At 47.0% G+C, this 24923-nt stretch overlaps 1 protein-coding gene across 5 annotated transcripts in view; it reads left to right on the plus strand.

Annotated features, from left to right (window-relative positions):
- Positions 1 to 24923, plus strand: part of iqsec1b (IQ motif and Sec7 domain ArfGEF 1b) — a 179633-nt gene that overhangs the window by 111522 nt on the left and 43188 nt on the right. The window lies entirely within an intron of this gene.

The following is a 24923-nucleotide window of genomic DNA, read 5'->3' on the forward strand; positions in this document are numbered from 1 at the left end:
CTGGAATGGAACCGGCTAGAGTTGGAATCTGGCTGTTTGGCTTGGGATGGCTTTTGTAATCCGAGTGGGCTTCCTCTTTCTGTCCCGCTGGAGGAGCTAGGAGTTTGGGGCATTAATAGCTGCGCTCCCCTTTGGCTATGCCGAGGGTTGGGAGGGCTAAAATTAGTGGCCCCGGGGTTAAGCCTGGAGCTGCCTGGAGTCAGGAGATCGGCCAATCAGAGCCCTGCCTGGTCGTGACCCTGTAATTCAGATCCGCCGCTTTGGTCTCACCGCAGATGGAGGAGTGTTGCCCCGAACAGAAAGTCTGACTGTTGTTGGGAAGGAGTTTGGGGTTGTGTGAGTGAGTTGCTTTGTGTGTGTGTGTGTGTGTGAGTGTGTGTGTGTGAGTGTGTGAAACAGGGGGTAGTTGTGCAGCAGTTCTCCTGGTCGGTTTTCCATCTCTTGTTTTGTTCCGCTTCATGGCAGGTTTCTGTTACGCATTTTTTCCTCTTTTGCTCATGTGTCAGTTCCTCTCTGTTTTTCTCTGTTTATTCACACACAAACACACACACACACACACACACACACACACACACACACACACACACATGTTCACAAAAACAGCATGAAAGTTCGCAAACTCACTGCTGCATTTAGCCATTCGTATTATCACAGGCTGAATGGGGGGGGGGGGATAGGGGTATATAGCCCGTATCTCTGATGCCTTTTGCCTGTATTTGTTTAGGCTGGACTGGACTGGAAGTGATCGCTTCTTTGATAGCAGTCTTCTCTGAAAGAGGCAGCACATAGCTGAATGTAAAGGGAGGCTTCCCTTCTGTCTTATCTTTGTGTGTGTGTGTGTGTGTGTGTGTGAGTTTTGTGGGGTGTGTTGCTGGTGCCCTTCCTCTCCACTGGAGATTCAGCAGACAGTGGTCTGATGTTTTGACCACCTGGCTGTCACTCTTTCATGCTCACTCCTCTCTCTCTCCGTAGTCTCCTTATCTTTGTTATGTGTCCAGTTCTCTCTAGGTGTTTGTCTTATTATTAGACCCATCTTCCCACTGCGTCCACTCTCACTCCTGGGTTAGTTAGTCCATGCCAAGTCAAAGAGAAGTCCTTACATGACCGTTTCAGTCTTGCAGTTTTTTCTCCAAATATATTCCCTATACTGTATACCCATACTCCACATATGGGCACAGACAAAGTTTGAGAGCCCAATATCAATACCATTGTTTTCACGTTCACTGTCTAAAAGAAGAGGATTTTCTACTGTGACTAACAACTTCCATCTATAAATGTTTTATTTGAGTGTATATTTATCCCATCTTCAACACATAATATGAAATTGTTTTGATATTTCAGTATATACCATTGTAGTCATGGAAAGACCCCCCCCCTCTCTCTCTCGCTCTGCTCTCTCTCTGTTTCTTTCTTTCTTTCTCTCTCTCCCTCTCTATCTATCTATATATCTGTCTATCTATCTATCTCTGTCTATCTATATCTCTCTATCTGTCTATCTAGATATTTTTCAGTCTCTGTCTATCTTCTCTGTCACTTTCAACATCTATATCACTCCCCTATCTCTGTCTCTCTCTCTCTCTCTCTCATTCTGCAAAAGCAGTTACTCTTTATTCCTCATACCCAGAGGCTCAGACAGTGTGGTTAGGCCTCCCCTGCCTCCCCTTCCCTCTGGCCTTACTGAAGCTGTTAGTAATAAATTTGGTTCAGAAAAGTGTTGGCCTTGTGTGGGGGGGGGGGGGCAGGCGTTGATGGGAAGTGTTTTCCTCAGAGGCCCCCACTGAGGCTGAGGCTGTGTGTTCAAAACAAAACGAGAGAATAAAGAGAAAACATGACGGAGAGAGAGAGAACAGAAAGGGGCGAATGGGAGCACAGGCAGACACAGAGAGAAAGAGAAGAGACAGCGAGAAAGAGAGCAAGAGAAGAGACAGCGAGAAAGAGATCTGAAGGAGGACTGACGACACTGATGCACGCACACACACACCACACACACACACACACACTCACACTCACGCACTCACGCCGAGAAAAAGAGCAAAACTGTGGATAGACTACAGAAAAACAGATGAAGGGGCCTGACATACATATGGAAAGAGAGTCAGAGGGAGAGAGTGCGAGAGTGAGAGAGAGAGAGAGGGGGAGAGTGAGAGAGAGGGAGGGAGAGAGAGATGGAGAGACTACAGTGAGTGTAACTTAAGAGCGAAAGCAACCTGATCGGGGCCAAAAAACTGCAGGCACAGAGAGCACAGCGTATTATTAATTTACTGAGGTGGCCAACACACACGTCCTGACCAGCGTCTGCACAGAGACCCAGAGAGATCGAGATAGAGAGGGGAAGAAAAAGAGAGAAGGAGGGAACCTGAAGTCAAGAAGAGAAGGAGAAGAGGAAAGAGAGAGAGAGAGAAAGTCTTATACACAGGAAGAGAAGACAGAGAGAGAAATAAACAAAAAGGGAAAGAAACTGTGAACCCGAGGCCCTGGATGGCCTCACCGGAAGGACACTAAATAAAATCCCAGACATCCTGGCGTCCTCCGCTCCTCACGAGGACCGCAGCTGACCGAACGCCCGGCAGACAGACTAACGGATGGTACACCTGGGGGGGGCCTTTGAGGCAAACACAGACCCTTTACTGCTGCTGCCCTAACACACACAAACACACACACGCACACACACACACACACACACACACACACACACACACACACACACATACACACACCTCCTTTAGGGGCTCAGGCAGAGACTGGTCTGGCAGAGGAGGCCTGTAGGGGAACTGCTGGTGTTGTTGTTGGGGCGGAATTCTGTACCGCATGTACTGCGCTGTACTCCCAGAGTGTTCCAGAAGCCTTAGGAGCCAGCCTGGGACAACTAGCTTGGATTTCAGGAGCTGAAAAACAAAACCGGACTCCGACCGGCAGAACGAGCAGTTGTGTGCTGCGTACACACACACACACACACACTCACACTCACAGACACACACTCACAGACTCGGAGGACTATGCAGAGAAACCCAGCTGTACGTCTCTTTCTCAAGTCATCTTCGAAACCAGTGTAGATCAACCAGACAAGCTCCAAATAACATCAAAACACGAGTGGAGTGGTCAGAGGGAACAGTGGTCCTAGTGTGGGTGAGTACGAGCACTAACTGAGTCATTTCAGCCCCATTTGAAGTGGAGGAAACTGCTCCGTAATGTGGGAGTGTGGTTACCCAAGGGAGGACCTCAGCTGAAAAAGGGGGGCTATTTTAAGACTGGTCCCGTCACTCACTCTAAATCACAGGAGTGTTTGTCTGTTTGCTTGCTGCTTATGTAGATTGTACACCCCCCCCCCCCCCCTTTCATGGAACAAGAGTGTTGTGTAACATTTCTGGTGTAGATGTATTGTTTTTATGTGTGTGTGTGTGGTGGTGTGTGGGGGTCAGTGAATGTTAGTGGTCAGCTACTGGACTGAATTGATTTTGTGAAGATGTTCTGGTTTGTCTGGTTTCTGTGTTGCGTTTCTGTAGACATTTCATGCCTTTCTGGTCTGCTATGTGTGAAATTCCTCTCATCCCTAACAGAGTTTGTCATCCTGCGCGTCTCGGTTGCGGTTGTGGCGCTGTCTAGAGTCAGCTGGACATTAGTTTGTGACAGGAACACAAATTCCAGTGGCGGTGGTGTTGTTTTAACAGAAGTTACAAAAGATCACTTGCTCAGAGTCTATGATTTACTTGGTTTCCCTCATTACAAAGAGCTTGTCCATGGTGCCATAGTCTGAATTAAAGAGAAGGAAGACCTTCATGGTACCATAAATATAACTCATTGAATGTGACGCGATGTTTGGAGAACATTGGTAATTTGGTAAATTGTTAATTAAAACCTGTATTCGGAGTGAGAGTACTTTTGGTCATTGGGGGTGTTGCTCTTTCCCTGCTAGTCCGCCCTGTCAGTCGGCCAGAACTGTAATTAGACGTAATGAATATTTCAGTGCCCGTGGTATCTGTTTCCTCAGGTAATCCAAGTCAGCCTGCTCAGTCTAATGTCCTCAGCACAGGAATGAATAAGACAGGAGGCGTGTCTGTGTGTGTGTGTGTGTGTGTGTGTGTGTGTGTGTGTGAGGGTCATCTTCCATATTTCAATAAATTATTTTCATCTGCAATATATTATGTATCATCGTTTACTTGGATAGGATAGAGTTCAGTATTGCTCGGCATCTGACTAATGAGAAACATTGAGGACCATAGAGCTTTAATTCACAGGGTAGTAAAAGCTGAATATAAGTGTTTAGCTCGTAATATTCCAACATTTTGAATATTTCTGTCAGAATATTACACTCAGTTTAATTGCTTTGGGACTGGACCTAAATGGATATTACAGCAAAGCACTATATAGTTTATTACACAGTAAACACACCATATTAAATATGTTATTTCTCTGTATGGATTCTGTCAGTAGGCACTTGAGGTCTCAAATTGAGGTCTTAACATCCAGCCTTCTCTCTGTGGAGAGAACAACCCTGTGGAGTAAACAACCTTGCCCCCACCCCCCCTCACTGCCCTATGCAGGCCCCTACTCCCCCAACCCAATCCCGTTTGACCCCAGGCCATGGTCAGTCCGGAGCAGTCATCGCCCCGCTGGCCACCTGCTCTCTCGACTCTGGCCAGCCATGTTTTATGCATCTCCCGGTGAGAGGGCGCAGGGCCAGGCCACTGTCCAGTGCAATGCTCATCCAACATTAATGGCTTCGTTGACCTCGACTCCAAGATGGGGGTCACAGTGTCCCATCTCGCTTCTTGCCCACCTAGCGGAGCCCACTCCTGGTGATCAACGTACAGTACCATACACACACACACACAGAACCACACACACACACACACATCACCTCATTGCTACCCATTTTCCAGATAAAGATGAGTAGTTATGTCTTTAGCCAAAGACAGGTATTGGTTTTGTTTTTTGTCTTTGCCCCTGTAATGATTTCCTATCTCACACTCCAGTCCCAGCCCTTTTCCCTCTTCCACTTGCCCAGCATGCAATGGGACAGGGTATTATTGTCACCATGGGGGAGCCAACTCTTGCTTTCCAAAACTACCTGCTGGGGTGTTTTCCTTTTAGTGTGCTGAGGTGTATGATGTTGCATGGTGTTCCATCTCCCCAGCAGTCTTTAAGCACATGAGAGATCTTTCTCAGAACTCTGTATAACATTGAGGCTTTTCTGTGAGACTGGATGCGTCCCAGCTTCAGCAGACAGAGCAGTGGCATGCAGCGCTGCTCCTAGCACATGATCTCAGTCCCATGCTATTATGTAAGCCGTATAAACATCATTAGGCTTGTAAAACAGCCAGCAGCCACAGAATGGCTAGCGGAGTGGAAGCTTTCGGAGAGGCCCACACCACACATATATTTTTCTCATATTAAAAAGGGAGAGTGAGAGAGAGAGACAGAGAGGAAGAAGGAGGGATGGTGCGGGAGGAAAGAATGCTGTTAGGGTGGAAACTCTTGGAAGAGGAAGAGAATCCCACTGCAGCTGGAGACAGAACAGGAGAGGGGCCCAAGCATCCACTGACTCTTCCATGCAGGCAACGCTTTGTTCTGAACAGCAAAGTAGGTCCAGGTTCGCGCAGAGTCCTTTGATGTATCTTAAAGGTGGAGCCGCGGTATTAGATATGGTCCTGTGTCTGCCTCATCTCATCAGCAGAATGCTCTGCTCCTTGCTTCTAGCCTCTCCACTCATTGTGCTATCTACCCCCTGAAATACACAATACACTTTATGGTTCAATTAAAAAAAGAAAGAAAGAAAGAAAAAGTCTTAGCCAATGGCCTGCAGAGACTACCAAAGCAGCCATGTGGCCCTCTGATTCCTGCTCTAGCCTCTGCTCCCTCTCTTTTTCTCTCTCTCTCTCTCTCTCTCTCTCTGCAATTATTTCCACAAAGATTCCTTTCACTGATCTTGGCGTGAGCATCATCGCTTGGCCAGCAACGGGCGCCTCATTAAAAGCAGCTTCAGCACTTTGTGTGAGTGTCAGAGAGCCATGCTGCTCCCTTCACAGTTAAGACTCCAAAAGAGAGAGAAGAGAGAGAGAGAGAGAGAGAGAGAGATGGGGGGTGGACAGAGATAACAGGCCTTCTTCTCAAAAGCCTGGACTTTTTTCAGTGTTGTTAATGGGAAGAAATAGCTGAACATCCATTATTGTTTGTGTCATGTCACAGCCAGAACTCACAAATATTTATTTGCTTCATTCCATTAGTTGTTAGCGCCATTGGAACCCAGCAGAGGTGCCCAAAAACATTGGGTATCAGCCATAAATCTGCTACCAAAACCACTTCCATCCAACTCTGGATGTGTTTCCTTGGCAAGCCACAATAGATGTTGTTTCATTACTTTAATGACACATTAGTTTTCTTGACAGTTCAGAGAGGAGTTCTTGTTATGTACCTTTGCCAATTATAACAAGAGTTTAATTTATATCTAGGTGTCTAGGTCTTAGGCCACATAAGGAATATCCAAACAGAGGGAATTGTTAAGAGGGCACATTTAGCTAGGCTACTGAGGAGCCTCTCATCATGTAATAATGTCATAAGATACATAATGTTTCATGTAATACATTCAAAACTTAATATACACAGTGTTTAGATTAGCATCACCAATTAGTTATTAAATACCTGGTAGTATTTCAGGGTGCTTGAAATAGGCCCACAGTGTTCATATCAGGGACTATGTTGGAGTGTAGCAGTACTCTGCAATCTGAACCTAGACATGGACATGGCACAATGATGCCAGTTAAGTATCGGAACACCCCCAATTATCACCACTTTTGTTCGGAAATTCTAAAACAACAATGTTTTTTAACACTTCAAAATAACATTTGCTAAATTAACCATACATTTTTCAGTAGCCATAGGTGTGTAGATTTGAACAAAATCTTGTTTGGTTCTTAACGGGAGCATTTACTGCCTGAAATATCCGATTTTGTTTACCACGCTCAGAGTTATAGTGCTGGCCTGATGGATCGCCTATTCACGCCGTTTCAACGGCACATGAACGGTTAGACCGAGAATTCTCGTCATGAAATTAAAATTCCACTGGAGCTCCAAGCGGATGTGTACACGCAGCCTTACAACACTGTTTACAGCTCTTCGAGTCACGGTAAAATGTCAATGGTACATAGCTGTCCGCCGTCTTGGTTTGTATAGAAATGGACATTAAGTGACACATACACCCAAGACGGTGGAAATACGGGACCGACGGTAATAGGGGGAGTTTTCTGATAACTCAGTACAGTAATGCTCCAGCCTGCACCTGCCTCCTAGTGCTTGCTTCCCCTCTGTGGCTCGATGCTGTGGGGTCTGGGCCGTCTGTCCACCCAGAGTGTGGACTGTATCAGTTTGGGCATTAAGCACAAGGGGTCTGTCCCCTGTGGTTGCTATGAAGCCCATCCCTGGGGGTATTGATTTGAGGCCGCGGCTGGCTGGCACAGAGCTTTTAGTTATTGTTGGCAGGAGTCTTTTGAAGGGCTCGCCGGAGCCACTGACAGATTTGGGCTGGCTTTGAAGAAGCTGCTCTTTTCAGGGCTTTGGAAGAAATGATGGACTGTCAGGTGAGAGAAAAAGAGAGAGAGCCAGAGAGAGGAGGTTTGAGGCTTTCAAAAAAAGTTCAAAGGGAACTGGCATTAATCAAACTTCTACTCTGACCATATTCAATCCCGTCATAAGGATGGGGAATGAGGAGTTATTGTAATATTAACATCTTGTCTAATTACACGTCTACAACTGGTCCATGCTGAGTGAAATTAAGCGCATTGTGAGCGCTGAGTTCAGTAAAAGCAGCAGCGTCACTCAGGCCACAGGGGAAGTTGTTCATGCGTGGAGCAGCGCGCTTGCCTTTTAGTCATCTGATTGTTAATGCTCTGTGAGGTGTTTCCTCTCTTTTCTCTTTTGTAGATCATCAGACTGCACCCCCCCTCCCTCTCTACACCTCCGCCCACGCTCTCTCTGTCTCTCTGTCTCGCTCTCCTCTCCTGAAGCTCTCATTGTCTTATCGCCTGTTTGAGTATTCATGAGTGGCGTGCGCGCCCAATGACGCGTATTGAGGCCCCACAGATCAATTACTCTGCATTCGGCCCTATCAATCTCTCTCCTCAACCCACCCCACCCCACCCCACCCTACCCCACCCCACCCTACCCTCTCTCATCTCAAGTCCTGCCTGCTCAGAAGCCCATCCCTCATAATGACACCCATGATTATTCATGAGAGAGAGAGAGAGTGATGGGGAGAGAGAGTGTGTGTGTGTGTGTGTGTGTGTGTGGGTGGATGGATGTGTGTGTGAGAGAGAGAGAGAGAGCGAGAGAGACAGAGAGAGAACTATCTGGGATGGAGATGAAGAACAGAAGGAAATCCCCATTCTGTGGACAGAATTGACGTAATTGTGTCCGTGTGTCACTCCCATCCTCCTCTTGTGTGTCCACTCTGTATTTTTCTCACTGTCCTATCATGCTGTGGGACATTTTCTTGACATCAGTCTCATTTCCAAGCCCAGTGCTGTGCAAGTTCTCTGCTGTTTGTGTGTTTGATTAATGGGAGTCTTGCAGGGGAACAGTATTTCAAAGCCCCTTCCTGATTTGTATGGACAGAGTAGGCTAATGCATCTATATTAGTGCACACATCAAAATGTTTGAGTGATGCTACATGTAGAGCTCATTTCCATCTACATGCACACACTTCATAAGATGCCAGAACACCAGTCAGCCCCCCTTTACAGTATGCTACCGAGTCTGTGTGTGTGTGTGTGTGTGAGAGAGAGAGAGAGAGAGAGAGAGAGAGAGAGAGAGAGAGTGAGAATGTGTGTGTGTGTGTGTGTGTGTGTGGTGCAGAGCTGGCACACGTACAGCAATTAGCCTACATCAGTGCTGGTGTGTCATTGCTGTCAGTTAGGGACTATTGGCCTGTGTGTGTGTGTGTGTGTGTGTGTGTGTGTGCGCGTGTGCGCGTAAGTACGTACGTACGTACGTAACCGGCCTCAGAGCAACCGCTACACATGCGCGTGTGTGTGTGTTTGTGTGTGTGGATGCAGATGGTGCAGTGTGAAGTGGGATTGTCCTAGGTGGGTTGGGGAGGGGTTGGCTGCTGTCGATATAGTCCAGGCAGCTGGCGAAGCCTCCCTCTCCCTCCATCCATAATGACTGGACAGACCTGATCACAGTGAGTGGTCCCCATGCATCAATCTGTCCTCCGTCCAATTAGCCAGTAATACCACATTCACTTTGTGTATGTATACGCACGTGCCCGCGCGCGCGCGTGTGTATGCGGGTGTTTGTGTGCATGTTTTTTCGAGTTTGTATGTGAGGTTTTGTGTGTGTGAATTTGTGTTTGTGTGAGTGTGTTTGTTTGAATATCACTGTGTATGCATGCTTTTGTGTGTGTGTGTGTGTGTGTGTGTGTGTGTGGGGGGGGGGGGGGGGGACATGGACATTTGTATTAAAGGGACATCCAGGAGATCCAGTATAATTGCCTCCTCTGCACTCAGTCTCTCTGCCCTTGCTCCCTTGCTTTCATGCTACTGTCATACTGTCATACACATTTCAGCTTATCTGCAGTATAACTCTTCACCATGCTGACGTGCGGCGCTTATGCAGAAATACGCCTTCAGTTATCTAGTGTGGGAGTAAGATAGCCCTTCATGTAGCATGTGGTTTATACTAGCGAGACAGTAGGCCATGAATCATGTGATGCACTGGAAAGCCAAACGACTTTAGCAACCCCTAGCAATGTCTTTCCGCATTTGAATGCCCTGATAATGGACATCAAAGAGATAATGGCCGTCACAGACATCAGGAAATATCAGCAGACTTAATGTTGTCTCACAGCCAGTTTGTGTGTGTGTGTTAGTGCGTGTTAGTGTGTGTGTGTGTGTGTGTGTGTGTGTGTGTGTGTGTGTGTGTGTGTGTGTCTGCCGGTGTTCATATTTCACCATTATGTAGGGTGCACAGCCCTCTGCTCTTAGTGCTACTATTATTAAATGCACAGTTTCCTCTTCCTCTTGTGAGGCTTCCTCATAGCTGGACCATCAAGTCCAGGAAAAGCTGAAGTGCACCAAGGAGACGGACCAATGGAGATGTTTGTTTTTCAAAGCCTTTTTCAGAGCTGTTCAGTGCTTTTGTGCTGCTCTTCCCTCCAGAACAATCAGAGGTCGGAAGTTCCAACAAGAGAGCACTTTCTGAGAGTTAATCGGCACTTTCTGCACAAAGTGCATGGGGTGGCAAATGTAAAACTTCCATTTTATGTCAAAGGTTTAGGAAAGAAAATCATAATAATAATAATAATAATAATAATAATAATAAAAGGCATGTCTGCTCTACTCCAACATGTCTTTGCAGTGCAGTGGTAGGAAAGTGCATCATTATGTGCCGGGCTCCAGCACCGTAGAAGACATGGCAGCAGGCCACTCTGGGCGTCTGCTGAAGTGATCTGTGGCTCTGACCAGACGCTGATTCTACCGTCCAAATATGTGTAGCTACAGTACTGTATGCTCCTCTTTGTGCTTTAAAAGGAGGTCGACTTCAGGTGGGGTACAGAGGAAGTGGAGTGGCAGGTCCGTGCCTGTTGTCTGTGGTTCACCTAAATCTCATTAACAAGCCCCGTACACCACCCACCCCCACCCTCTTGTTCACCCAAACAGAGGGTGGGCAGGGCGGAGCGAGTGGCGCCCTCTGGCTCTCGTAAATGAGCGGCTTGGCATTACCACTCTGAGAAGGACCACTTAGTGTCCCTGACAGGCCCCTATTGAGTGCTTCAGTGCGGCCCGTAAACAGTCATTACAACTGGCACACCGCACTAGGCACCGTGTAAACAAATGACGACATGCCCATCCTGAGCGTGGGCACGGTTGGAGCCATGTGGGGGCACTGGTGAGGAGGACTGGTGGAGCATCTGCTCCCGTGGGGTCACTGCTGCTGCCCACACCCTCCCCTCAGTGGCCAGCAGAGTAGGGGATCATCTACATGTTGAATGAGTTTGTCTCATTCATTTTCCCTTTTTATTTCTATTTCTACCACCTCTGTTCGATAATTCATATCCTCTTAAAAGATCTTAAATCTTTCTGTCTGTCTCTCTGTCTGTCTGTTAGTCTGTCTGCCTCTCTCTCTCTATTTAATTCAATTCAATTCATTGTGCTTTATTGGCATGACTGTTGAAGTTACAATATTGGCAAAGCAAAAAAAAATAAATAATCAAAACAGGAGACAATAATAATAATAATTGTACTAATAAAAACAATAATACGATGATAATGTAAATAATAGAGGGAAGATAGAATAATAGGATAATAGAAGTAAAATTAGTAGGAAGAATAATAGATAAACAACAGTGGGGTGTAATCACTGGTTTACGGTTGCATTTTGTCTTTCATGACAGGCTAGTACATATTTTCCAGCTGCCATGCCAGTGCGATTTCTGGAATTTCGCCCAGGATATATTTTAGCTTAATCTCATTATTTTCATTTAAAATTTCAGGGCGTATGGTATTTGCTTTTATTTATCTCTCTCTCCCCCTGCCTCCTTACCATTCATACACTGTGTCTCACTTTGAAGTATCGCTGAGCATGTGTTGAAGCACTTATGGTGTTGGTTCTGTGTGAGGGTATGAAGGTCCAACAGCTGCCTATTGCCCGCCCCCACACCAACCCCTATGACCCCCAACCCTCACGAAAGAATGGGGCATGACATCACTCTCCAGCAGCTCAGGAGTGTGAGAAGATGCATTTGGCATTGAGAGCAGGTGGTGGTGGTGGTGATGGTGGTGGTGGGGGTTCGACCTGCCAAACCAATTCTGTACTCTCAGACAGGGATTAAGACTCTGCAGTAGCACTCCTGCCAGACATTTTCATTTGTACCTCTCTTGAGGATGATGTATGTCAGGAATAGAAAATGGATGGATATGAAATTGAAACCTTGGTCTAGGATAGGATGTGCCTTTGAGAGAAGATGATAAGAAGTCTTCCATCGTTTCAACATCTTTTTGATTTGATTTGAAATATGTTTCTTTTTGTTGTCTCTGAAATCCTAAATAGTATGGCAATAGGCTTCAAATTGAAGTCTCCTTCCCTGATACAGACACACACACACACATGTATACATGTGACGTACACATACACTCATACACTTGCTCGCTCTCACATTCTCTGTCTATCTTACACACACTCACACACACACACACGCTCACTTGCTTTTTCTCTCCCTGCCTCCCTCTCTCACTCTCATTCACTCACTCACACAAACGTGACACAAAACTCTCATACACACACACACACACACACACACAGATGTACACACACTCTCTCTCTCTCTCTCTCTCTCTCTCTCTCTCTCTATCGCTTGCTTTTTCTTGCCCTCTCCGATCAAACTGTCTTCAGAAGTTTTGCCAGTGAGGAGGTTCTACTCGGCAGCCTCCTTTAATGAGCTCCCGAGAGTGGTCTAGGCCAATCAGAGGCCTCGCCCTGACTCCCAGGCTGCGTGCTAATTGGCCAGCATGGCTTGAGAGCCTCCCGCAGCAACACTGTCGTCCAGTGCAGCTTTGTTCATGTTGACTCACACACTCAAACAGACAAACACTGTCATGCAGTTGTATGCCAAAGCTCTATTTATAAACCACTGTCTGCATCTGCCATAAATGTTAACTGACTCAATCCTCGATGTGTCATTCCTAGAGAAAGAGAGAGGGGGGGGAGTGAGTAACTGTGTTTTAATCATTTTGAAATGACTGATTGTGCTAAAGTCAGCACTGTTGGATGTTGGTCCTGGAAAGCTGAAGTATTCTGCCAGGGGTGTGTGGAGTCCCTCCTGCATCTGCATGTTCCACTGCAGTTAGTAATGTTGGCGAGGCCTTTAGAAGGCTGTGTTACAGCTCCCCCTACTGGTCATCTCAGTAACAACACAACTTCTCTACCTCACAACTCACAGCATTGCTTGGACCTATGAATTCACTAAGGCTGTTTTAGTGAGTGGAAAGTAATGACTGGACTAACTAATGTTTTTGCTTGACTGGAAAGACATTACGAGACTTTATAACTATATACTGTATTTCGGGATCTGAAGGGTTTCTACTGGCTATCCATTCAGTTGATAGATGAACAAAGACATGGTTATGTGGAGGCAATTCACTTGTGTGATGCCATACTTACCTCATAAACCCCCACACACTCATCCGGGGAAAGCCCTATAAGCTGATTTCCGAGTGTGTTGCGTGGAGTTGAGGAGAGGTGATCGAGAATCGTCTGAGGTCAAAGTGTGTGCGTTGACAGCCGTGAGGAATTTCTCCGCCATCTTAAAATAAAGCTGACCATTTATCTGACCTGGCCTCTTTGTCATGTCGCCAAAGCTGCCATGAAGCCAGCTGGCAGGAGGAGGGACACAGCAGGGTTGTCCCTCACTCTCCCTTCTTCCACACACACACACACACACACACACACACACACACACACACACACACACACATACACTCTCTCTCTCTCTCTCTCTCTCTCTCTCTCTCTCTCTCTCTCTCTCTCTCTCACACTTACACACACACACACACACACACACACACACACACACACACACACACACACGTGATCAAATATGTCCGCACACACACACACACACATACAGGATCAAACATGCAATCACACACATGCGCACACGCACACATGCACACGCTCATGCTTACTCACACACACGCACACACACACACACACACACACACACACACACACACACACGTGATCAAATATGTCCGCGCACACACACACACACATACAGGATCAAACATGCAATCACACACATGCGCACACGCACACATGCACACACTCATGCTTACTCACACACACACACACACACACACACATGCACACATGCACACGCTCATGCTGACGCTCACCCTCACGCACACACTTGAATGGACAACACTTGGGAGATGAGTAGGTCAGGGTAGTGTGATTCCATCCAGACCATCAAGGGACTGGTTCTGAGATCTTCTGGGACATGAGCACATACTCGATCCAATCAACAAGAGATCAGGTCAGGTGGGAGTGAAGTGCGACCTCTGACCTCTGCCTCTGATGGCCCCATTGCTTTACTCTGCATTTCAGCTTGCTATTCTCCCACTCCCATCGACCTACTATATATACATCAAATAAAAACTTAAACGAACATTCTATTTATGGATGTATGGTACCTCAACATATATATTTGAATATAACATGCTGTTTCGTCTTTTTATTTCGGGATTTATTCCTGTGCAATTTGTGTTATGTCTATATGTTGTGTGTGTGTGTGGGCAGGCGGGTGTGTGTTTGGGGGTTTGTGTGTGTGTGTGTGTTTGACACCTCTCATGGTCCTATATCAGCTTAAGAGATGGGGTGACAAGCTCCTTTGGATTAATTAGTTTCACTGTGGCAGTGAGGTGCCTCTCTTGTCACACTCCTCTGTGATTTATGCATGTGTGTGTGCGTGTGTGTGTGTGTGTGTGCACAACAAAAGCTCCCAGATGACCAGAGGTGAGGGAGATGAGATGAGAGAGAGTTGTGTAGCGTCAGCAACTGTGAGGTGATTCAAGAGACCCAGTGTGTCTTTCCTCTGTCATCTCCCTCTTAGCTGTCACACACACACACACACACACACACACACACACACAGACACACAGACACACAGACACACACACACACACACACACACACACATACATGTACAAGATCTACATATGCTCTCTCTCACTGCCCCTCAAGCACACACATACACACACACGCACACACACACACACACACACACCAACCCAGAGAAGCGGTATTTCACGCTGTGTCTCCACACCTCTCCTCGCTCTCTTATCCATCATCGCTCATCTCCCGGTCTCTGCGGAAATCAGATTAGCTGCGTTTGGAATGCCGTTTTAGGCTGTTATTAATGGACCCCCTTCCAGAGCCTTCCACCAGCACAGAGCGCCACTAACTGCCCGGCGGCACCCGCCCGCTCTCTACCGACCGGCCGCCCGCTCCTGCCCTGGGGTAGCGTTCCACTCAATAACACGCTATTTACTATTCACTGGCTTCTCTCTCTAGTGAAGTGGCCACTACTGGAATGCCCTCACTGTTTGTCTGGTGCGTTGAGGTGTGGGAGTGACACCACGACAGGGCATTTGAGTGTTGTGAGGAAGATGAGGGCATGATGGGATTACTACCTGGTACTAATGTAGTCCAATTGACTGTGCTGATGTTTCCGGCGGATGTCTGTGCTGAGAGATACACTACTCACAAAGGGGGAAGTGAGTTGTAGGTCTCTCTCTCTCTCTCTCTCTCTCACACACACACACACACGAGCACACATGAGCACATACACTCCTCACAAAGGTGGGAGTGAGTCGTAGGTGTAGGAAGTACACTGGGGGTTGAGGGTAAAGGTGTGTGGTGTGTGGAGTGTGTTTTCGTGTGTATGAGGAGTAGTGTGGGAATTGTGCCCCACCTCACCTGGAGCCCTGCCAGGGAGAGTGTTTACAGGTGGGGTTGGGGGGCTTTACGGCATCATCAGGGTTAGCCGCCCGCGATGCTTTTTAAAAGCAAAGCTGAACTTGAGCTAATCGAGGACACCACCTGCTGAAGGCATCCCACTCTGAGAAATCCCATTATCTCTAATCCGGTAGCCAGCTAAGAGCGCATGGGGGCTAGTTAGCACACACACACAGCCTCTAAGCCCTTAGCACACAGTCGGGCTCATTAAAGACACACACACACACACACACACACACACACAGGCACATAGGCACATAGGCTCCTGGCAGTCGCGTGGAACTGGTGCCTTGCCGGCTTGGCAATAGGGACGTAGCCATGGCAGGGTAAGAGAGGGCAGATTTCCAGCATGTCATTCATCTCTCCAGTGACCAGTCGGAGGATACCCATGCCTCTCAGGTAGGTCACTCATTCCTGGGCCCCGCCTGTTGACTGTTGGACAACTGGCTTGTCCCAACATCAGCTTCAAACACACTTGGAATAGTGTGACTACTGACTGACTCGTATTGTATACACATTGTCCAGGGTGCTGGGGTTATGTTCCAGATGGTCCCTGTAGACCTGACAGTGCAATAATGTATGCATGGACTAGCAACACATCATGAGTGCTTTGGTTTGGTGTTACGTGTTACGTGTTTGCCACCTCTCAACTTCCCTTCCTGTATTAATTCCTATGTTTTTCTGTAATCCTCTGTGATTATATAATGGGATAATTTAAGCAAGCAGGTGGTGGTGGTGGTGATGGTGGTACATGAGCTTTCTTGCCCTCTACTGTCACTGCCACGGCTGTCGGCGGATGTGCCTTTGCCGCTGTACTGTAGATTGGAGCTAGCTGGTCTCGCTGAGTCTCTGTGTGTGTCGGCTGTCTCTGAGCCAAACAAACACTGACCTTGCAACACTGCATCACCGTGCCAGGACACAGACACAGGCACAGGCACCATCAGCGGACACTGGTGATTAGGGCAGAGAGAGAGTGAGAGAGAGAGAGACGGAGAGAGAGAGACGGAGAGAGAGAGACGGAGAGAGGAGGGAGGAGACTGGAGCAGGGGGTGGGGTTAAGAGAATGAGGAGAGGAGAGTGACAGGGGGGAGGGATGAGGCAAGATAGAATGAGAGGGAGGGAGGGAGAGAGAGGATGAGCCAGGGAGTTTAGAAGAGAGAGAGAGAGAGCGAGAGAGAGAGGGTGAAGAAGGGAGGGGGCAGAGAGAAGGCTTGGCCCCATCTCCTCCTCCTCCTCCTCTTGCTCTGTAGGTGAATGAGTCGATTAGCGAGGGAGGTGCTGTGTGCCTCTCCAGCGCTCCGCTCCTCTCCGCTCCGGTGTTGGTGCTGCGTCTGCTTCTCTCTCTGACTCTCTGTGTCTGCGTCTGCCTCTGTCTGCACAGCAGCGGCCGCTGCTGCGTGACTTGACCGCCTCGCTCCCCCTGTCATCCGTGATCCCCACATACCGGAGCTGGAGCTGACCGTGACGTGAGGTGTGTTGTGTTGTGTTTGTGTGTGTGTGTGTGTGTGTGTGGGGGGGGGGGGTGTTATCAGCTGAGTGAGCTAGGTGGGGGTGTGTTTTTTCTGCTGTTGTTTGTTTGTTTGTTGCTGTCTTTTGTTTTGTTGTTGTTGTTAAGCCTCCTCTGCAGCGAGAGCACGTCAGGCAGGCGACTGCAGCAGTTGCAGCTGTCCGGGCATGTAGGGGTTTTCTCTCTCCCCCCCCCCCTCACTCTCTTTGCCTCTCTCCTGTAGTCTGATGTCATCCAAACTGATGCAGTGTTGCTTAAGGACACCGTGCTATTTGCTTAGTAAGCTGAACACACAGGCAGAACAATTCCTGAAGCTTACAGAGTATTCCTTCATACAAAAGAGACAAAGATGGACTGAGAAAGATATAATGAAGAAATTAGAGAGAGACTGATACACCTAGAGCTGAAGGGACACAGAGGCTTGACTTTGCGTTTCCTTTATTGACCGTTAGGAAGGAAAGCCGATATCTGAACTAACCAGGTGTTGTTTTTGTAATGACAGACAGTGTATATGATGAAGAAGGCCTCCAACGGGGGGTGACGGTCGATGTGTGACGTGACATTGATGTGATGCTGAGGGTGCGCCAGTTGTTTGTGTTCCCCATCCGTGCGAGTTCAGCGCGAGGTTCTGCAGAGTTTGGGGAAAGGAACCGGCTCTGCTTTGATCTGCTATGCAGTTCTACTGTATGTGTTATGGGACTGTGTTTTTACTGCACTCATGCATATGGCTTGCATCAGCATGTTCAGCAAGTTCATTATGTGCCTGAGTTGCCACGTTTATGTTAAAGGAACTGGAAACGTGCTCAGTATCCATGCATCTGTTCCTCGCTCTCTCTCTTTCTCCCCCCCCCCCCCCCCCCTTTTTATTTTCTAACTGTGGGTTGTAAGACTTTTGTAATGTGAATGACTCCCTGATGTTTTCTGTCCTGCTCTGAGATGGATAATCCCCAAACATTTGAAGTGCATAGAGACACAGCTCATCATTTACCTCTTATCTTGTTGATAACTGCCTGGGCATCGGAATGTCTGAAATCATAAAAGTTTTGTTACCAAGAGACATGATCTGTTTCTGCTTTCCTTTCCACTTTTTGGGCTTTTTTGTGTTTGTCTCTGAGGGGGATGGATCAGTAAGATTACCTCTTTATAATCTGGGGCTGTATCAGATAATACAGAATCGGTCAAATCCTCTGTGCTTATGGGCTGGGATCGTCTGGGCTATGCATGCTGAGAGGCTTGTGCAGTGGGTTTTATTTTGTTGTTTGTTTTTTAAAGCAAAGGAAGGCTGGAGATTTTCTCTCAGAAAACCTTCACTTGCTCCTGAAGCCTCCATGTCGGCAGCAGGGCAGAGCGAGGGGTGGGGGGGTGGGGGGGGTGGAGCGGTTGGTGCTGTGTCATCCTTCTGCTTGAGTGTGTGCTCACTGACTCTCTTGTGTACTCAAGGGGGCCAGGTCGGAGTTCACTTCCACACGACGAGCTCCGAACATCATCTTTCCCATGTGTGGCAACTGACACCACATGCAGTTCAAGCTCTGTATTCTGAGCTAAAATTACAGTGGCTTCTTTTTGTTGTTGTTGTTGTTTTTTTTAATCTTTCCCTCATCTAAATTTAAATGTCAGGCAACTCAGGTCTTTCCGTTGTGGCTGGAGCAGCAGAAATGCTTTTAGTCTGTGTTGTTAGTCGACCTCACCTGAATGAGTGAACAAGCGCAACCTTGAGGGTTGTTGACTCACTCTTGTTGCACTGCAAGGAAGTGCTTCAAACATGTTTGGGAGCACCTGTGCGCCACTTAATCACAGACCTGAACACTTAGAAATGTCAACTATGCCACAGCACTCGGGGAAGTGGAGGGTATCCATACACACACACACACACACACACACACAATCGTCCCGGTGCAGTCACCGAGGCCACAGGTTTGTGACTCAATGCCGCAAGCTTTAACTGTTTCCTAATAGGGGTTAATCATTTACCTAAGTGGCTGTTTCTCCTGAGCAGAGAGGAGTCACCTGCAAGGTCACACCTGTTTCCCTTCTAAATGGCTTTTTGGTTCAAAAGAAGAGCTGTATTCTCCATGGCTCCATGGAGTCACACTGTGTATGCGGGTGCATTTCATCTTCACAGGCCTTCTTTTTAATGTATTCCACTGCAGGCATTACTGTTCCTAACATGTTATGTCCCTTGGGTAATTATATTATATTGTGTATAAGTGCTTGCTGTTCTTCTTGTGTTGCTGTAATTGAATTATCATTACCATTGACTTTGTTGATCTGAGAATTATGTTTGTATAAACAGAGTAATCCATTCGTGATTATGTCCATTTAGGTCAGTCACAGAAAGTCACTTGCTAACAAGAGCAGAGTACTGTTTTTGTATTATGTGGTATTATCTGACACTCCATGTCAAACACCCATTTATCTAAATGCAACACTGTAGCTAAAAGTCCTTGTGTGCACTTTCCTATCATTGTTGCACTTTCCGTAAATGGAATCTGAAAGTGGAATTGGCATGTTGAAAAGTCTGCTTGTGGATTAGCGGTGGATTCGCTAGAATAGGAGGTGGATGACAGGAGGGGAAACCCGTCCCTAAATCACGCCGATGAGTTTTCATCCCTCTTGGCACCAACTTAATCCTGAATATTTGATAATCCTTACATCCTCATATTTCATGTGTCAGGTTCGGAATGAGCTTGAACGTGCCTTTGTCCTCCCATTTCCTTTGTGTTTGGAAATGATAGAAGGGTTCACTCTTGGGGGGGAAGATGACTCTTCATCTGGTACTGCTGAAGAAGGAATCTATCACTGGTCTATTCAACAGACCATAATGGTTGTTCCCAAGAGAGAAACCAGAAGAACTGTTCAGTGTTCTAGACGGCTCGTAATAGTTAGCATAGTTTATTTGGCAGTGGCAGTGACCAGATGAGTGTGACCAGACGAAGTGAAGGACCTCTCGGTGTGAGTCCTGGTCCAGCATGGACACTGGGAGATGTTTGTCCACTAGCTCAGTGGATGACCAAGGCTCTCCGCTGACGCTGAGGCTCCAAGGTTTTGCCCCCGGGCTCCAACATTGGGTCCTGTGGGAACTGACCTCAGCACAGTTTCACAGCCTTGGCAGCTTCTAGTCGAAGCCCGGTTATAACCTGTTGGAAACCTGGCACAGATGGTTTGAGATATTTTGAAAATGACTCAAAAGTTCTCAATAGCTTTATGCAAGTGTAATGTAAGAAGGTATTATACTGTAGCATGTTTTTTTATTATTAAAAGGTATTGTTGTGTGTAATTACTGACATCAGAAAACAATGCAGATACAGACCAGCCCAAACAGAAACACAGGTCTGTTATAAAAACAGCTTGTAAAAGCCCAGGCATTTACTGTCTCATTAAATAGAGTCTGTTGTGCTGGTGCCTTGGAATTGAACTCTGTGTTTTCCCCACTTAGCCCAAGGAAAGAGTGAGCGGCTTTTTCCCTGCACAGCCTTGGAGTTGGAAAAACTTCCATTCAACTCCTGCCCCTTCTCTGGGCCTGTGGAACTGCTCTGTGATCCTGGAGTTGACTCCTGGTGAATCAGGGTTATTTTGTCTCTGGGAAATCAGACCAAAGTTCTGACCAAAGATGTTGATGATGGCAGTTGAAATCCTCCATGCATCCAGCCATCTTGATAGGTTGAGGAAACAAATTTGGTTTCTAGTTTTGGTCCCTCTTGAAGAGATTGATTTTGCTTCTCTGTGCCCTGAATACATTCATTGTTTTAGATTTCTTGTGGTCTCGTGGAGATTTTCAGAGGAATTGTAATGGTGCCTTAAATGGACATTTGCCACTTGGTTACTCATTTGTGCTGTTGATAAATAGCCAGGCCCAGCTGGAGGATAATCAATGCAATATTTGCAACATCCACCTAGGATCCTGCGACATCCGGAGATGGAAACAAATTATGGGTAAATAGAACACTCTGTTTCATTTGGAATTTGGAACTTTATGGAATTGGGAACTTGGAACGCCAAAAGAGGAATTCTGCGGTGGGTCACGTCATGAAAACAAGGCCGAAGGGGTCATTAGGACTAGAGGAGTGTGCGTTAGTCACCACCTGACTTCTGTCAGCACAGCCGTAAGTAAACACACATGTCCCAGTGGAAACACTCCTCCCTCAAACCCAGCATCAACTTCCCCCAGACAGAGACACTTGCATTTATTCATTTAGCAGAAGCGTATACCCAAACAGATTTAAGTCAATGATATATACATTATCTATCATTTCACATAACTTGTCGATTTTTATATCAGAAGGGATGCGCACTGGGAATCAAACCCATGGCCGTGATGTGGACTGCACCTCTACCAACTGCGCTATAGGATAAATGTAGTGATGATAAAGAATGAAATTCTATAGGGTGAAGTGTGTCATCCTTCACCGTAGATCTTTACTGCAAGTCTTGGTTGCCTTTGAGAGAGCCAGCGCTGGATGCTATGAGAGTTTTTTTCTTTTCTTCGATGGCACAGCATCTGTTCTGCTGCTGGGTCTCCAACAAATGTGCTTTGTTTGATTGATGGTAATATGCCACTGTTGAGTTCCTACTTGCGGAATGGTGCCAAAAATAACTGACATATTCGCTGTGTACTGCTGGCTGTAATGTTCGAGTTTCTACCCTGTAGAAAAGGGTTTTCAGAAGTGTGTGTGTCTGTGTTTTTCTCTGCAGCTGTGTGTATTTTGTGTGTGCATGTTTGGTGTGTGTGTGTGTGGGTGTGCCCACACACATATGTGTGTAGCTAGAGTGTGTTTTTTGTCTGCACTTGCATGTCTATGTGTGTATCATGACTGTGACCCTGGATGTGAGGTGAGAGAAAGGAGGAATGCAAAAGAGAGAGAGAGAGAGAGAAAAGAGAGAGAGAGAAAAGAGAGAAAGTGAAACAGAGAGAGTGAGAGAAGGAGTGCCGTAGGGAAGGGAGGGTTTCAGAGGAGAAGTGCTCCAACATGTCTAGTTTGTCACCACCTGACAGGACACATCAGCTGCCTGTTGAGACGCTGCATTGAGGCGCACTGCTCCCATTCCCTGCCCTCAGGCCGCAGAGAGGAGGACAGAAAACAACAACGCAAACGTAATAATGACAACAATAACCATGATGATAAACATTACCAGAATATTAACAATCCCATTCCAGAGCTGGAGCCAAAGTCATATTGCATATCTCGGGGGGGGGGGGGGGATGTTATTCTAGCTGTAGCTTTGCCTTCCTGATCTCTCCTTCAGACAGATGAGCTAATGTAAGCAAGCATATGTGGAATGCATGGCATGACTTTGCGTGGGGTGAAGTCATTTTCAGAAGAATACCACATTTCCCCCTTTAGGCGTAGAGGAGGTCTCCCTGTAGAAATCATGTTCAGAGATCTCTCCCCGTAATGACTTCAACACTGCAACGGCACGCTTGAGGAAGTCCTTGTCCTTATGTTCTTGTGTTGTCATGGATGCCTATGAGATGCTGTGCACTGTGTTTCTATTTATGGCACTGGAAATCTGCTATTTGTTATGAGAACATTTTAAGAGCGTGAATAATGTCTTTCTCCAGACTGGCATTATTGTGGCCACCCTTGCTCTTTTTTGTATTTGTCTCTCTCTCCCATTGCTCGGTAATTGCGGATCAAAAACAAAATCAAGTTTGGACTGATTAATGATTAGTCATTCCTGCTGGGGATCTCTCTCTCTTTCTCCCTCTCTCTCTCTCCCTCTCTCTCTCTCTGCTTGGCTGCAGTCCCGGTGGAATGCTAGGTGGTGGTATTCAGTTGAAAAGTGTACTAATCACATTACACAAGCTATTTCTGGGAATGCTGTGCCCTTGCCTCTGTCCAGGTGTCACGCCCATCTCTAGAGGAAATGTACCCTCGTGCGCTGACCGCTGATCAGGGGCCTGATCTGCCTGAGCCTCCCCCATAGCTGCGGTCAAATCTGGCCCTGGACTGGATTAGGTCTGGCTCAAATCCGACTACAGCAAGGCCAAGGGAGCGTCAGACGCTATCTATGGAGCCTGTGCCAGGGAGAAAAAGGATGTTTGAGGAGAACAGAAAAAAAATAGCTTTGATTGGGCTCGTTGTTAGGGGAAGGAGAGAACAAGACAGGGGAAGGCCCAAGATGAAGGATTTCCTCTCACCATGTGACACAGCATGTTTTCAAAACATCTGCTCCACTCCTCTGTTAAACACAGAGAGAATAAGAGAGAGAGAGAGAAAGAGAGAGATAGAAAGGGATTGAAAATGACAAAACAAGAATGAAAAGAGAGAGAGAAAGGGAAAGAAAAAGAGTGCAACAGCAGGCCCTGAAGGCAAACTCAGTCGCCTCTTACAGCCTCCTGTCCTCTGACACTCTGCTGTCTTTTTTTTTTTTTGCCTTGGCAGTGATAGCCTCTTGCCAGGGGGAAGGGGTGTCTGTGTGAGGTGGGGGACAGGAAGGATATTTACCGTATTTTCCGGACTATAAGTCGCACTTTTTTTCATAGTTTGGCTGGTCCTGTGACTCAGGTGCAACATATATATATTTATATATATGTTTTTTTTCCTCTTCATGACATTTTTTGACTGGTGCGACTTATACTCCGGTGCGACTTATAGTCCAGAAAATACGGTAACTGAAGTCAGCACTCTCCCTCACATGCCCCTGATGAGCCTTAGGTCAGGAAAATAATTACGAGTTGCGCGGCACGCTGGTTTGACTCACTCACTCACACACACACAAGCGCGGATGAATCATACGCAAGCGAGTTGCTCCTGCTTCACTAATGCCTGGAGGACATGTGGAGATCAGAGGCTGGTCCAGCGCATAGCACACATCTTCTGTGCAGCCTAATGACTCTGAGTCGGCCGATACCCTGCTCATTTGGCAGCACAGTTCTCCCTCTGTGACGCGACTCTCTTCAGCACCTTTCTCTCAATGTTTGCCTACATTAAGAGGGGCAGGTCTGCAGTGCGATGGGTTTGCATCTATTGATTCACTGTTTGGCAGCAGATCATTCTGTCTCTCTGTGTGTGTGTCTGTCCTTTTTACTGTCTCTTTCGCTATCTGCCCCTCTGTCTGTCTGCCTACCGTCTTCAACGTGAGGATATCCAAGAGTGAGGATGGTCAGAATTAAAGAGCTCGGACTGTTTGGTTAATTTTGTTCAACACTAAGACAGATTAGCGAAACTAAGCCAGAAGGGGGGAAAGGTCTCCCTCAGCTTGTGTCCACGTAGACCGGAGGAGTGCTGACCAGTCCAGCACAAACAGGGAGACACACACACACACGCACGCACGCACAAGCACACACCGTAAGTGATCCACTTAGGTAATCTTCACAACCCCTGAAGCAAAAAGGTCAGTGTATACTGTAGCGGCGTACATGCACATCCAGAACACACCCTTTAAAAATACCTCTCCCTCCCTATAAACCTGGAAGCACCCCGGCCAAGAGGTGTTGGCATGCAGGGAGGGAGAGCCTCACCCCTCTCTTCACAGCTCCCATAAAGGTTAACACTGACAGCTCCCAGATGCGAGGATCATTTTGCGTAATTAAACGTTGCATGAGAACATGCGACGGGTTACCAGCTACAAATTGCTTATTTCAATTTAAAGCCGAGCTGGCGCGTTTTTAATGGTTGTTTGTTAACCATTTTCATGGCCTGTTGCTAGGCTTTGTTTTTTGTTTTTTAAAAGGCCGCTGTATACACGTGGTGTTTAGCTTTCACGGGAGTGGATTAAAATGCATATTGGCGTGGAGAGCAGCTTGGCTTTCCAGGGAGCATAAGAGAACCGAGAAATGTCGATGTTACCGTATGAATTTTTCCACATTGTCTGTGGGTTGTACTCTTTCGTAATGCTTCATTGAAGCAATCTGGCATTCAAAAGCAGAGCTTCTCAATGTGTTTTTTGTGCAATGCAAGATTTTTTA

Source organism: Alosa sapidissima, chromosome 4 (assembly GCF_018492685.1).
Source record: "Alosa sapidissima isolate fAloSap1 chromosome 4, fAloSap1.pri, whole genome shotgun sequence".
In the NCBI taxonomy this organism is placed as follows: domain Eukaryota; kingdom Metazoa; phylum Chordata; class Actinopteri; order Clupeiformes; family Clupeidae; genus Alosa; species Alosa sapidissima.